This window comes from Aphelocoma coerulescens, chromosome 7 (assembly GCF_041296385.1).
Source record: "Aphelocoma coerulescens isolate FSJ_1873_10779 chromosome 7, UR_Acoe_1.0, whole genome shotgun sequence".
NCBI lineage: Eukaryota > Metazoa > Chordata > Aves > Passeriformes > Corvidae > Aphelocoma > Aphelocoma coerulescens.
In genome coordinates this window covers 1,279,365-1,294,922 of record NC_091021.1, presented here as the reverse complement: position 1 = coordinate 1,294,922, position 15,558 = coordinate 1,279,365, and the positions used below count along the sequence as shown (strand labels likewise).

Below are 15,558 nucleotides of genomic sequence, written 5' to 3'. Positions count from 1 at the left end.
CAGGTTTTTCCCTGGAAGAGCGGGGCCTGGCTGTGCCTGCTGCTGATTTTCCCCCGCCTGGAGCTGTGGGGACAGGCTGGGGCAGGGCTGGGCTGTGGGAGACAGGGTGGTTCATGTACAGCCCAAGAGCATCACCCCACCTGAGCCAAAGGATTCATGGACCTTCATTCCTGTTTTTGGTTGCAAACCAGGAGCAGTTCTCACAGCCAAGTTTTCCCAACTCCCTCTGGCCTTCAGCATCTTTTCCTGCCTGTTCTGCTTCCTCTGAAGATCTCAGATGCTGCAGTGGCTCCGATCCCTCCCGCAGCTGCAGGTGAGCCAAAGGTGGGCTCTGCAGCAGGGGAATCCCTGTTCAACCACATCCAGGCAGCGCTGTGTGTGCGATTCCTCAGGGAGCCACAAAGAGACGCTCCCTCCAGGCTGGGGCCACAGATCTCACCAGGCAACAGCATCAGGAAAAGCTTGGGAGTCCAGCAGCAAAGTCTTTGGTCTTGGTGCAGCTTCCTAGCAGCCTTCAGCTTGGAAGGAGAGGTAGTGCTGGGGATTTCCTTTGGCTTCTGTCGGAAGCTGCCTGCAGAGGACCTTCCCCAGAGCTGGGGTAACAACCAGCTGGGGGACCTCCAGCAGCCTGGCCCCGAGCCACAGCTGTGGAACACCTTCACTGCCCTCCTGGGGCTCTTCCCTGGCCAGGGGAGGGGGGTTGCACCTGCATTTGTTGGTGTCACTGGCATAGTGACACCTCCTGGGGGCATTTCTGTGGCACTGGGGTGGTGACATCTCCTGAAGATACCTCTGGGAGACTGGGAGAGTGTCATCTTGCAGGGGTGTTTCTGTAGGACTGGGAGAGAGACGTTGCCTGAGGACGCTTCTGTGGGACTGGGATTGGTGACATTTCCTGGGATGCTTCTGTGGCACTGGGATGGTGACATCTCCCAAGGGCATTTCTGTGGCACTGGGATAACGTTATCCCCTGGGTGTGTTTCCAGAGGGTGTCTCCAGTGCATCTCCAGGGATGCTGCTCAGGACATTTAGCGAGACACCAGAATTCCCCCCTTCCCCTTGGAGCTGGGAGCTCTTGCCAAGGCTTTGAGGAGCAGGATGGGATGCCCAGCCCTGCCTTTGTCCCAGCATCAGGACTTTGTGCAGGAGGAGCTGCTTGCCAGCTTGAGGCATCCCTGGCTGGCCCAGGGCTCTGGGACAAAGCTCCCTTTCACCTTGGAGCATCCGGAAAACATAATGGGGCAGCAATTACCGCTGCAAGCTCGGGCCTGGTGGATGGGTGGAGAGGAGCCAGTGATTGTTAATCAGGCATATTGCTGCTGGGATTTTGCTGCTGTGCAGGAATTTGTTTGCACCAGGGGGGCTTTGTGTCTGGATGAGCCCCCGGGAGGCTGCTGGGAGCCGTGGCCCAGGAATGTGTGGGGCAGGGTCAAGCCAGAATCCAACCAAAACCTCCTGCTGAACTGCGGATTTTAGGTCAGGATGAGCTTTTCCCTGAGACAGGGAGGAGGAATCAACAGGCTGCTCCCATCTTTGGAGGGATGGGATTATGCATTCCTGCCCTTACCATTGTTTGGGTTGGAAGGAACCTTAAAGCTCATCATGTTCCACCCCCTGCCATGGGCAGGGACACCTTCCACTATCCCAGGTTGCTCCAAGCTCCTTCTAACTTGGCCTTGGACACTTCTAGGGATGGGGCAGCTTCTTTGGCCAACCTTTTCCAGGGCCTCCCCACCCTCATGGACATGCACAGGCCACGAAGGTGAAGCTGGGCACTGATGCCAGCTGGAAGAAGGTCTGACTGTGCTCCAAAGTGATGCCCAGACCATGCCATCCCAGCTTGTTCTGTGGTTTATATGGGAGCTACTCCATGTGATAGTCAGGGAGGGCTATTCAGAGATCCTGAAGGAGATTCTTGCTCCTGGGATGGTTTGAGAGGGGTTGCCAGGACCCCTCAGTCAGGGAAGGATGGGATCTGACCCCCCCCCAGCACCCTCCTTCAGTAGATCTTTGTCTTATCTTGGCCAACATTTTTTGCTCGGTTGCAAAATAGGAGACCTGGAACTTCTCCCACACAGAAGGAGACCTGGAGCTTAGATTTCCACTGCCACCTCCCGCCTCTGTGGGATGAACCCAGAGCTCCTGCCCTTCCCTTGCCCACCAGACTGCTCCAGTTAGTCCAGTGAGGGTGAACAGCTGAGGGGGTCCCAGCCCACGCTAAAACCCATGGGAAGGGAAAGCAGGAGATAGGGCAGGGGTGGGAAAGCACTGCAGGGTGGAAGAGCAGGAGCAGGAGCAGGAGGGTCCCGGCTGCCAGCCCTGTAGCCTGCTCAGGAAATGGGCTTTTCGTTAGGCAGTTCCACACAGCTCTAATTAAATTACGGGATTAGAGCCATCTCATTCCTCCCTCATCCGCTGCCAAGTGCTCGTTCCAAGGGAGTGCCCTCGGTGAAAGGGAAAACTGCCCGTGGAGTGCTCATCAGCAGAGCCACGGAGTCACTCCCTGATTGCTCTGCATTGCGGATGGGCGTCTGGAGCGTGCCATTCCCGCTGGCCTCCTCTGCCTGCCTCTGATCCCCGGCCCCACAGGCCTGGCAGGATGATTCCAGGATGGAGGATCCCCCTGCTTGCTGCTCTGGGCGAGCCCTGCAAAGGGGCAGAGCATAAAATCCACAGGATTTTCTAAGAGGACCAAGATCATGGAATCATCACTAAGGCTGGAAAAGCCCTCGAAGCTCGAGTCCAACCATTAAACCATGTCCCCAAGGTGCCCTGAAAGGATCACAAAGCCTGCCACTGAAAGAAAAGGAGGGGAAAGTGCATGGGAATCCCTGGACAGGGGAGCAGGGAACGAGGGCTTCACCCTCTAGGAAACACTTTAACAAACCTTAAAACAAAAATATATCCCAGCAGCCAGCAGGACATTCTGCAAGGTGCAAAACGGGGTTCCCTTCAATTTGCTTTTTGCTGGCAGATGATACAATTTTCCCATCCCATGGCTGTGCCCTGGGCTGTGCCCATGGATTAGGGAGAGATTTGGGTGCTTTCTCAGCTTACATTTTGGCACTGGTTTTCCTTCTGTTGCTTCACAGAGAAGTTTCCAGGAAGACCTGGAGCTGAGGGAAAGGCCCCCGTCCTTCCATCGTGGTCCTGTGAGTTATCACCACTCTTTGGGGAGCTGGGTACCCTGGTTTAGTGATAAAAGGTCCCTTTGATGTGGCCCATGTGCAGAAAAACACCGTGAGAGAGCTGCAGAGGGACTTTGGATAAGGGCCTGGAATGACAGGACGAGGGGGAAGGGCTTCCCACTGCCAGAGAAGGATGAAGGTTGGATGGGATATTGGGAAGGAATCCTTCCCTGGGAGGGTGGGCAGGCCCTGGCACAGGTTGCCCAGAGAAGCTGGGGCTGCCCCTGGATCCCTGGAAATGTCCAAGGCCAGGCTGGAGACAGGGCTTGGAGCAGCCTGGGACAGTGGGAGGTGTCCCTGCCCATGGCAGGGGGTGGCACTGGCTGAGATTTAAGGTCCCTCCCGACCCACACCATTCCACCATTCCACGAACATGGCTCTTTGAAACACCCCTGCTCTGCTATCTGCAAATTCCCACTCCCCAGTCACTGGAGCAGATGAAACTCGGATTTCCCCTGCTTGCTGTTCGGTGTGAAAGCCCATGAAGGTTTTTCCTGGCGGCGCTGCTGCCACAGGATCCCTGGCATGGATTTAACCTCGCCTGTCTCCCCCATTCCGTCACTTTGCTGCGTAATTACTCTTGGAGAAGCTATTTCCCCCCCATTTTCTGCTTTCCTGGCTGCAGGCAGGGGATGTCTTATTTTAATTTACTCCTGGACAAGCTCTCAATGTCTCCTGCTCGTGCAGAGTGTGAGACCCTGAGAAAATCCTCCCCGAGAAGCAACATCTTCCTACAAATCCAGTTTCTCCCTGGAGATGGTCCGAGTGCAGCTGGACGCAGCAACTGGATCCAGCTGGCCCTACCTTTGGGTAGGAGTTTAGAGGAGGGATCCTTTCAGACAGAATTACTCTGGTTTGGTGATTCCAGGCTCCTGCAGAGCCACGGTGCTCCCATTTCTCCCTCTTGCCCTGCTCTGATGGTCCTCAGCAGTGCCCCAGTGAACCCCTGGCATGGGAAAAAAGGCATCCCTAACCTTGTCCAGATCCCCCCCATGGAGAGGGGAGCCTGAAAGCTTCGGAGCCAGGACCAAATATTTACCTTCCACAGGGTTTGTCTTAGGGAATTCAGGTAGCAGGGCCAGAAGGGGAATGGTGAGGGGAGCTGTTTGCTTTTCAAACCGGACCAGCAAGTGCCTACGGAATGACCTGAATGCCAGAGGATATTCAGCCATAAATCTTATTAACAGCACTCCTCAGTAAGTGCTGATGTGAGGGAAGGGAAATAAAAGGAGGCAAATGAGGAGGGGCATGGGTTTGGAGCGATGGAGAAAGAAAGGAGGCGAACCCTGGTTTGCAGCCGGAGGTTTTTGTGGGAAGGGCTTCAGCTCTGTGAGGAAATGAGCTGGAACAGGTCTGGCAGGATAGCTCTCCAAGCGAGAGCTCTTCTTGTAGAATACCAGTGATTGGCATCCAAACTAAAGCTGCTCAGGAGCAGCTATTTTGGGAGCTCTCCCTGTGCTGGGGCAGGAGTGGGGAGGTGGAGGGAGCAGAATACAGAACGACACCCGCCTTGGAGAGGAGAAGTGATCCAGAAGGTTGGAGGGCACGTTTCCATGCCTGCTTGCCTTTGTGTCAGAATGACCAGGCTTTGTTTTCCATGGAATCCCACAATGGCTTGGGTTGGAATGGACCTTAAAGCCCATCATGTTCCACCCCCTTCCTGTGTCCCAGGCTGCTCCAAGCCCCAATGTCCAGCCTGGCCTTGGACACTTCCAGGGATCCAGGGGCTGCCACACCTTCCTTGGGCACCCTGTGCCAGGGCTCACCACCCTTTTCATTTGTTGCTTTTCTTGCTTTTTTTGCCCTGTCTCTGACAGGGACAGTGTGCTGTCCCCAGATCCCAAACCCAGCCACTCTGACCCTGGAAATTACTCTGGGAAGGGCTGGGAGCTCTGAGAAAGGGAAACACCTCTGTTTGCAGAGCAAGGGTGGGTTCCAAGCTGCCTGTGCCCACTCCAGGCTCTCCCAGCCACCTGCCAAGGCTTTGAAAATCTTCCTGCTGGTCGCCAGGAGCAATTAATGGCAAATGAAGCGGGGACAAAAGGCCAGCAGGAATTCCAGCCTCACGGGAGGATGCTCCCAGCACTGGAGGACCGGCACTGGCTTTATCAGGTGCCTGGGCTGCCCTGCAGCCCTGCAAGATGCCAGCATGCCCAGTTTTCCAAGCAGCTTCAGCTTTCCTTGTTAACCCTGGCAGAGACTGGAGTGAGGAGGAGCCACTGGACCATTTCTCTGCTCTGAGACGGGCGCGGTGCCAGGCGCCAGAGCCGCCTGGCTGCCAGGAGCAGCAGGTCCTGGCAGGGAACGGGATGGAGCCGCTGGCCCAGCACGGAGCGGGCACCGCAGCAACCTCGGAGCTCCTCTCCTCCATCCCTGGCTGCCGTCTGTGCCTCTCCCCTCCCAGGGCTGGCGAGGTGAGAAATGTGCCTCGGGCAGGCTGTTTCCCCGAGGAGGAGCAGCGTGGGAGAAGGCTTGCAGACAGCAAGGCTGTGCCCCCAGGCACGTTTCCAGCTCCCCAAAATCCGCTTCCCAGCGACGCCGCTCTCCAGGCTCCATCCTTGCCGTCGCAGGGAGCGCGGGGCCGCGTGTGCCTGTGGCACGAGGCGTCAGGAAACGCACACCGCAGCTCCACCGCTCCCAGGTTTGGCCTAAACGGGGAAAAGGGACCACGGGAAGCTGCTGCAGAGCTCCTGCCGTGCAGGAGGACTGTCGGGATGTGTCGGGTCATGCCAGGAGAGGCCTTGGATGCAGAGTGCTTCGAACAAGCCGAGGGGATGCCCAGATCTGCGCTGGCCATCTGCTCCCCGCAGGACAGGGCATCGTTCCAGGGCACTGGCAAACAGTGCCACATCGAGCCCTTCTGGTTATCAGCTGGTGACAAGGGCTGCTGGCAGCTGCAGAGCCAGGATTTAAAAGCTGTGATCCAAACCCTGCTCTGCTGCTTGTTCTGGGTCACCTGCAAGGCCACGCAGAGCTTATTTTCAGAGTCTGGCTTGGAAGTGGCTGAAACCTGGTGAATTCATACCCAGGAGAGCCAGAGATCGTGGCAGTCACTGCTCCAGCTCTGAAGGAATTCAGGGAGGACAAAGTGGACAACAGAGAGGGGACAGGTCTGGCTTGCTCTTGATTTTTCTTTCCCCGTGTAGTGACATTTTGCTGCAACATCAGCTTTTTGTTTTAATAGTTTTAATTTGTTTTTAGAGGGCTAGAAAATATTTCAGAAATCCTTCCTTGCCAGTGTGCTGTTCCTTTCCAAATCTCGTGCCTTCCAGATCTCCCAAAATAAACTGCTGTGGCCACAGGCAGCCACTGCTTTGGTAGCCCAAGCTGCTGTGGATGCAAACACGCTGGACCATCAGCCAGGCTGCTCCTGGCTACCAAAAAGCCCTCGGGACTGGCAGCGTCCAGTATTTATGGTTTCTGTCCTGGCCTGGAGTGACGGGACACAGGGAATGGCTTCCCATTGCCAGAGGGCAGGGATGGATGGGATTTTGGGAAAGAATTGTTCCCTGGGAGGGAGGTGAGGCCCTGGCACAGGGTGCCCAGAGCAGCTGTGGCTGCCCCTGGATCCCTGGCAGTGCCCAAGGCCAGGCTTGGAGCACCCTGGGGTAGTGGAAGGTGTCCCTGCCCATGGCAGGGGGAGGGACTGGATGGTTCTGAAGGTGCCTCCCAACCCAAATCCTTTGATGATGATGATGATGATGATGATGGGTCTCTGATTTTTTCCAGCCTTGAGGGCTGGGAAGTTGACTGTGCTGAAAGCCTGGGTAAGAGCGAAACATCTTTAGAAAACATCTTTCCGAGTGTTTTGTTGATGCATTTCCCCAGTTTTTTCGTCGAGCCTGAGGGGGCTGATAAGCAACTGAAAACATTTCCCGTTGTTTTCCAGTTCCTCCAGGGCTGCTCCAGGCAGGCGTCTCCAGGAAAGCCGCTGTGCATTGACTTCCAAATGAGAGTAATTAAAGCAAATGAGGCCTTCGCAGGGAAGAGAGCTCCCGGCTGGATGATGCTCTCGGCTCAAGGTAATTGTCCCAGGGCAGCTCTCACGCTGCGGTGGGGATGGGATGGTTTAACACTCCACAGACTTCTCCCTCCTTCCCGTTTTCCCACTTCCACGAGGCCACGTGCCTGGGGTGTCCCCTGGCATCCTGACCCGCTTGAAGTGACTTCTGCCTGCTCTCACCCCGCTGCTGCCAAGGTTTTAAGGAGATTCAGTGTCCCCCAGGCCCCTGGGGCAAAGGGAGGTTGGGAGCAAGGTGGGATTTGGAGTCCTGGAAATTCTGGAGTGTCGATTTCTTTCCCCACCAAGAACCAGAGGCCAATTTTGCAACCTCAGCGCAAAGCAGGGAGAAGAGAACACTAAATGGGGCAAGAACTGCCAATTTCCCAACAATTGTCGAGAAACAGTGAACTGAAACATCCCCTTGAACTGAAATATCCCCTGAGGGTGGGGGAAATGTCAAGCCCAAGCAGTTGTCACTGGTTTTTTACCTGCAAGCCACACATTGCATCCCCTGTTGGGGATGTTTCTGCTCCTCTAACGCTTCCTGACCTTTCTCAAAATGTCCTTCGACCCCCAACAGGGGAGCAAGGGGCCTCCCCATGCCTCAATTCTTCGTCTCACCTTCGCCACTGCTGCTTTCCCTCAAAAATTGTCGCTGTCACCATTTGTGGTAGAGACTTCTGCTTGATCTGGTGCCTGGTGTTGGCACCAGAGCCCACCACGAGCTCTGAGGAGTTTTATCAGTGCCCTGCACACTCGATGCTCCTGGCCAAGCTGGAGGAGGGACAGTTTAGATGGGGTATCAGGAAAAATTTCCTCCTGGATAGCGTGGCCAGGGCAATGGCGGAATGCCCATCCCTGGAAGTGTTCGGAGTGTGGCTTGTGGCACGTGGGGACATGGCTTTGGTGGAGCTGGCAGTGTTTAGGTTCATGGTTGGAGCTAGAGGGCTTTTTCAACCTTTCCTCTCCCTTCTTCAGCTCCCTATTTTTTAATCCATGCTCTGAAGGCCTCTCCTAAATATTGCTGCTTTTTTGGATTTGTGGTGCAGTACTTTCACTGCTGCTGGTTTGGTTTTTTTTGAGGGGTGGGGAGGGAAATGTGATAAAAGGAAGTAGAAGGAAAGGTTTCTTTTTCTGTTCTTCCTTTTTTTTTTTAAATTTTTTTTTTTTCTTAAAGCCAGAAATGAGAAAAGGGAAAATATAAAAGAACACAAAAATGCCCCAATTCTTTCAAGATTGCTCCCGGGTAATTTCCACCCTCATTTACAGATTTGGTGCACCAGTAAAAAAAATATAAACTGTGTATCTCCTGTGGAACACAGGGGGATTTTCCTTTGTCCACGTGCCTTGGGCACTGACTTGGGGACGTGGGGAGGATTTCCTCGGGCTCTGGTGGCTTTGAAAGCCCCGTTGTTCCTTCACAGGGATCCTTTATGCTGATCGTGCACATTCTGTGGGCATCTGTCAGCAGGGGAGGGGGGAAAATTACTGAAATGGGTAATAAAGGAGATGAAAACAATCCGTGCTGGCCTCTGGGTAATAACCAGCTGATATTAAGCCTAAGCCCAGCTGAAAACAGTTAATAATAAATGGGCATTAATTAAAGCTAAATTACAGGGGAAGGTGCAGGCTCGGCCCTCAATCCAATTAGAGGCCTGTAGCTCCTAACGGAGAGAATCTGTCCAGCCTGTGAATAAATGATCAAAGCAGGGCTGGGTCAGGGTTTAGATGATGCCTGGACAGGGAAGAAGAGGCCAGAGGAGGATTAAGAGAGAGAACTGTGGCCAGACAGCTCGTTTGGGTTTGCCACACACCCCGGGCCCAGAGCTGAGCTGGGCCATGGGCCCAGAAGGTTTGGGATGAATCCTGATGGGAATAAGATGTCCAGCAGGGAGCCCTCATGGTGACAACAGGAGGGAAAGGGCAAAACCGAGGCTGGTCCAAGGCTAGATCTGACTGTGGGCATGAGGAGGGAGAGTCAGGGTCGCCTTCAAAGCTGACCAGACCCTTGGCCAGGGAGCAGCTGGGGAGTGAGGATGTGATCCAAGAAGGAGCTGCAGCTGGAAAACAGCACTTCCCCAGCACTGCCAGACTGAGGGGAACACCAAGGGTCACCGACCAGGGACTGCTGGAGGGATTCCTCTCAACCAACAGCTCCAGGCTGCTCACACTCTTGAGGGCAAAAGGCTCAGTTTTAAACCTGTCTGGTGCTGAAAGAAGCTTTGGAATGTGCCATCTTCCAAACACCAACTAGGAGGAAAAAGACAGTGTTTTGAAAGCTACTATGAGGAAAAAGCGTTTTGAAAGCTTGGAGTGTTTAAGGCACACTCAGACCTTCAGATGTGTCCCACAAATGAGACAGCATCAATACCCAGAAAAGGCTGTTCTTCTCCAGAAAAACTCCACACATTTGCTGCTTCTCCTCCTGATCCAGATGTGCACTTCAAGGCTAAGGGGAATGTCCTCCCTCAGGAACAAGCGTGGGGATTTTTTGGTTGAATGCAGTGAGGAGAATGCGTTTTGGCACTTGGGCTTAGCACAGCCTGGCCTTACGAGCACCCACAGGGGCAACTGAGAAGGGTGCTGCAGTTTTGACTCACCCCCTGTGTCATTACCCACCAGCTGGAGGCTGATCCCTGTGGAGCTGGGTAGGGATCCCTCCTGGAGCAGGGATGGCTGGCACAGGGGAGGTATTGGGGCTCAATGGGACCAGAACGACCCCAGAGGAAGGAGCCAGGGAACAGGACCTGGCAAAGCTTCATCTCCTTGACACAGCTTTGCCAGAAGCAGCCAGTCCCTGGCTTGGAGCAGGAATTCCAGGCGTGTCCCTGCAGGTAGAGCATGAGGGATGCTCCACACATCCCACGCTGGTGGGCAAGGCTGGGTTTGCTGCAGCACGGCCATGCTGCCTCCAAGGAGCAGCAAAAGGGAGCCTGACTCCCCAAACGCTGATGCAGCCACGGAGAATGAGCTGAGCCCAGAAATATTTTGATTATCCTTTCCCAAAGGAATCCATGTTTGCAGAGGCATGATCACAGAATCACAAGATGGTTTGGGCTGGGAGGGATTTTAGAGATCGCCTCATTCCAACTTCCCTGCCAGGGGCAGGGCTTGTTTCCTGGTGCCAGGCCTGGACATGCTGAGAGTGAGAGCAATTTTGTGGGATGCTCAGTTGAGGTTTAATAGGTCTGGAAAGAAACCAAAACCCTTCAGTCCTCAGAGGTGCAGTGGATCCCCCACAGTTCCCCCAGGATTGGCACCTCTGACACCTGGACCTGAAGTCTTAAAGAACATGGCTGTGCTTTGAATTTCTGCCAGTGAACCCATGGAATATCCTCAGCTGGAAGGGGACCCACAAGGATTATCGAGTCATGGAGCATCAATATTAAAGACCTCAGCAGGATGATGGGGTCCTGTTGTGTAGGAAACCACTTTCAATCCATTCAGCTGTATCCAAGATGATTTTTTTCCCTTCCTGACCCGCAGAGATTATTCTGGAAAAACAATTCTTTAGATGCTACGGCAGGAGGAATAAAAATAGCTGAACACACGAACCGGCCTCCCTGGCAGCACAAATAATGCCGAGTGCTTCTAGCACAGGGAAAATGAAGCCTGTAGCAGGAAACAGAGGGAATCCCTACACAAAAGAAGGAAATTTGGGAAGAATGACTAAGCTAGGAGAGGAAACTAGGTGCTGTGGCTGGCTGCTAGCACGGCAAGCGCCTCTCAAAGCATCAATATGGGTGTAGGGCAGGGCACAACATCCCAGGATAGTCGACATTCCTGGAGGAGCAGGGCTCCTGGGATCTCCCAGGGACTTTGGGGACAGGGCCTCTGAGGGGTCAGGTGAAGAATGGAGCGGGATGAAAACAGGGAATGCCTTTACCTGCCAACCTGGGAAGTGCTTGCACCTGGGTGACATCAAGGTGATTTATGAGGGAAGCCCAATTAAGGCTGCTGGAAGCTGTTTTTCCCGGGAGGAATGATGACAGGAGCAGAGCTTGCTGGCTCCTGCAGCCTCCTGTGGGCGCCTGCCCTGCGCTCTGAGCCTCTCCTTGCAAGAGGCACCGAAGAGCCCACAATGAGCAAATACACCTCTGATCCATTTTTCCCATCCCATCCATCCCCTCCGTGGTGTCAGCAGAGCTGCCCTCCCTTCCCAGGGCTCTCCCCCCTTGGAATTCCAGGGGAGGGAAGCTGTGGGGCTTCAGCTTTGGCTTTAACCACGATTATTCTGGGGAATAGTTTGACCTGGTGGTGAACACGGGCTCATACTTCAGAGGTGACTTGGCTGCAGCCCTCGTAGGCTTTGGGGAAGTGGGAAAAGAGATAAGAAAATGAGGAGGAGCTGGAAAACAGACCCTCACTATCTCCACCTGGAGCAAAGGAGCAGGCAGCATTGCTTGAGGCATGGATGAGACCGATGAGAAACCGCTCAGCTTCATCTGCAGCTTTGTCCTGCCAAGACATGAGCTCACCAGGGGGAAAAAATTCATCCAGAGCCCCCTCCACAGCCCATTCCTGACCTTTTGGAGAGCAGCATTCCACCAGCTCAGGGGTGTCCCATAAGCAAAGACACTGGAGAATCTCCACAGCACAGCTGGTGTCCCACCTTGGGCACTGCCAACCCTTCCCCTGTGTGCCAGGCTGGTCAGAACCCATCTCACCCCACCGCCTTCAGGGTGGGCTTGGCTGCTCCAGCAGAGCTCTCCAGCACAGCTCAGAGTCACCAGGCTCAGCCCCCATGACCCTCCCCTACACGGATTCAGGATTCTGAGACCTTGACCCTGCCTGGAGCAACGCTGGGATCTGCAAGGCGGAGTGGCTGCGGTGTGTGGGGGCTTGGGTCAGGTCAGAGCAGGCTCCTGGCCCCGGGTCAGTGATGGATGCACATGCCAGGCCCCAGCCCAGAGGTTATCTCAGCTATTTGGGTTATTCCAGGCATCTACCTTATCTGGGATCCTGGATTGGGGAGAACAGGTTTCATCCCCACAGCCTTCACACTTTAACTTTTAGCTGCTCCTTTTCTCTTCTCCATCATGGAGGTAAGAAGGGGAAGTAAGATGTCCCTGTCCATGGCAGGGGGGGTGGAACGAGATGATCTCTAAGGTTCCTTCCACCCCAAACCATTCTGTGATTCCCCGAACCCACTAATTGGGCTTTGAACAGGGAGTTGAAGTTATCCCTGCAGGCTGGAAAAGTCAGGCAAGGCACAGTGGGAGCCCATGGAGGAAGGGAGATGGTCTTGTGATGCTGATCCCTCTCTCTTCTATTTTCTCCTAAAAATACCTTTCCTCTGATCCTTTAGGCTGGGGATGGTACCTGGGCTCTGGTCACTGCTCCCTTTCAGCCTTTTCAAATTAGAAGCCCTTCAAAAGGAGATGTTCTTTCCTCTCTACCCCTGGATATCTTTCCCAAAAGGACAAGGGTGTCTCCTGGATGAATATGAACAGGAGCACGTGGTCGGAACAGAGGCTCCAAGGCTGCCCGGGTCCCTTTGGGTTTTGCCTCTGTGGCTGGATTCTTGGATATCTCACGGGGAGTGATTCATGCCTGGGCCTTTCTCCGTGGCAGGGGTTTGTGTAACAGCTCTCTGGGATGTAAAATAAGTGCTGAGTGAGTGATGAATTCTTCCCTCACTCAGGATATTTATAGCTTTTTCTCTTGCTCCTCCAGCGAGTCACCTATTTTCGCACGGCTCGTGGGTGTTCCGTGTCAGCGAGGCTCCCGCTCCTCACCAAGGCTGGGTGAGACTGGCCAGAGGCTCCTGAGCTTCTCAGGACTGGGAAGGTGCATTTTAAGATCCCCCTGTGTGTGAAATCAAGCTGAAAGCCACGAGACCCCGCAGTTCCCTCTTTATTTTCCGTGGCTCCAAGGGTCACGTTTCCCATCTTCTCCTCCCCAGACGGGGCAGGCTCACGTTTTCCTCCTCACTTTGCACGGGAGCTGGCTCTTGGTATCCTGTTGTGGATTCACTGGGATTCTATTGGGATCACCTTGATTGGGATCACCTCTATTGGGATCATCTCTCCCAGGGTGCACCAGCTCTGACCAGACCAGGTGAGATGAGATCCAGAGCGTCTGGTGTGGGTTTGTTACCACCCTCATGGTCCCACATGACGTGGATTAATATGGATTTTCACCAGGAGCTTATTCCTACTCCCGTGTCCCAAAAAATGTGTCTGGATACTTGTTTTCACCTGGAGGGCTCAGGAAAGAGGAGCAGGTCACCAGCTCTGTCGCCAGGATGTCCGTCCATCCATCCATCCATCCATCCATCCATCCATCCATCCATCCATCCATCCATCCATCCATCATCTCCCTGAGCCAGGAGCAGGACAGATGGACATGCAGGGTCATGTGGAAAGCTGGAGCCACAGGGATGAACGCTTGCACAACGGAGCTTCCAGCCTTAGGGAGGGGGTCTCCTGTCGAAGCAGAAAAATGATGACAGGTTTTAAAATCCTTCCTTTGCAAGGAGAGTTTTGCATCTCCTCCATCTTCCACGAAGGAACAATATTAAAACAAAATAGACTAAAACTGGAGCAAAATGGTATTTTGAGGGCTTTTTTTCTATACCTAACCCACTGCTTCTGGTTTTTTCCCCCACATTTTCCTTTTTTGTTGTTGCTTTGTTGGGGTTTTTTTACACAGAGGAAAAGCAAGTGACTCCCCCCACTGAGGATACTTTCAGCTCCCCTTTCCCTGGCCATCCCCCCTCTCCAGGCTGCTCCAGAGCCCAGGTTATCCCTCAGCTCCCCCCTCCCTCTGCCCGCGGTGGGGGGGGGGTTCCTGGTACCATCCTCCTGCATCTCTGTGCACTTGTGCCCTCCTCCTCTTCCCACAGCCTGATTTATGGGGTTTATCTTCCCCTTTTACACCGCACCTGATTGCCGTGACCTCTGCTCCCTGCATAGCTTGGATTCCTCAGGGAGGGGTGTGGGCCACCGGGAAGGGCTTTCTCCTTCCCTGGGTCACCCTGGATGCCACCAAGGGGTCCCTTCAGCCACCTCCATCCTCTGCCCATGTGGCTGGGGAATGAGGGGGGGTCTCCCTGTCCTTGAGCTCGTGGCAGAGAAAGCAACAATGGGGTCTTCCCCTGCCCTGGGAATGTGCTGCTCCCCCCAGCCCACCCCCAAATCTCGTCTGTCTCCCTTTCTGGAGCTGGGGAGATGTGCTGGACTTCCCCTGGCATAGGGTGTGATGGGGTCAGGGAGAGGTCAGTGACACTGGGATAGGGATCTTGGTTTTCCAGTTCTTCCTTTTCCCTTCCCAGCCCCTGTGCAGGATCTCTCAGGTACATGGGGACACGCCTGGTAGAGCCAGGGCTACTCAGACAATGAGGGCTGGAGAATACCCCAAATTCCTGAGGGTGCTCCTGCTTGTCCGTGCTGGCAGCTTTCCCGTGGGCAGGATCCATCCTCCACCCTGCCCAAGGGGTCAGGATGAACGAGCCCCACTCTGCCACATTCCCTTCAGCTTCAAGTCACCCCCCATGTTACAAAAAGAACCATTTTGGAGGTGCAGCAGCTGCAGCTCCCTTGGGGAATGCTCCTCTTCCCTGGGGACTTGGGCAGCAGCCGGGATTGTCCCTCCTGGCGTCTCTCTGTCCGGCTCCTGGGGATGGATCAGCCAGGGCTCAGGCTGACGTTGGGACACAGATTAATTAATTAATCATCACCCTCCATCCCTGATTGCCCTTCCCTCCGACGAGCCCGAGGGTGAGCAAGAGTGGGGAAGCTCATCCCTCTGGTCTGTGGGAATCGCGCTTCCCCGGGAGTTAAAGTCTCCCAGAAGAGAGCGAAATGGAGTTTAATTTATTTAGTCTGCAAACAGTGGCAAGAACACCCCCACTGCAACCAGGGACATGACATGAGGGTGCAGGGATCCGAGGCTTTTTCCATCTGGGAAATGCACCTCGGCTTTGTCACCAGGACAAAGGTTTAGGGCTGGATCTGCACTGGATGTCTCTGGTGCCAAGAATGAGAGCAAGGCAGTGTTTGGGTTATTTAGGATGGGTCTCACCACACCCTCTGCCAACAGGGGTTTCCCACACTTGCTGGTGTTTAAAGCCTCCATTTTTCCTCGGGAAAGGAGCAGGAGAATGTGTGATTTTTCACTCAGCACTTTGGGAATTTCGAGGCTCTCAGGACAGTGATTGGAGTTACTCATTATAGACACGGTGGTGGGGTGCAGCTTCCCAAGTGGGGAGCTTCAGGGCAGGGACAGGCTGAAACTTCTGGGAGAATGGGGTTTTGTCTCCAGCTCTGATGGGGCCTCGTGGGTGGGAAACCTCAGCCTGCTGGGGCTTGGTCACTGCAGTCACCCTCTGTTTCCTCTGACTGCCCTGCATTACTTGTTAGGACA

General features: G+C 54.4%; 1 long non-coding RNA gene across 8 annotated transcripts in view; it reads left to right on the top strand.

Moving 5' to 3' along the window:
* Positions 1-13,938, top strand: part of LOC138113459 (uncharacterized) — a 79,086-nt gene extending 65,148 nt beyond the window's left edge. For 7 of the 8 annotated variants that reach the window (XR_011152176.1, XR_011152173.1, XR_011152175.1 and 4 more), the window contains 2 exons: positions 7,078-7,210; positions 12,868-13,938. This is a non-coding gene — a long non-coding RNA (uncharacterized lncRNA). The remainder of the gene's footprint in view (positions 1-7,077; positions 7,211-12,867) is intronic. The other variant, XR_011152177.1, reaches the window with a different exon arrangement.
* The last annotated feature ends 1,620 nt before the right edge of the window (positions 13,939-15,558 follow it).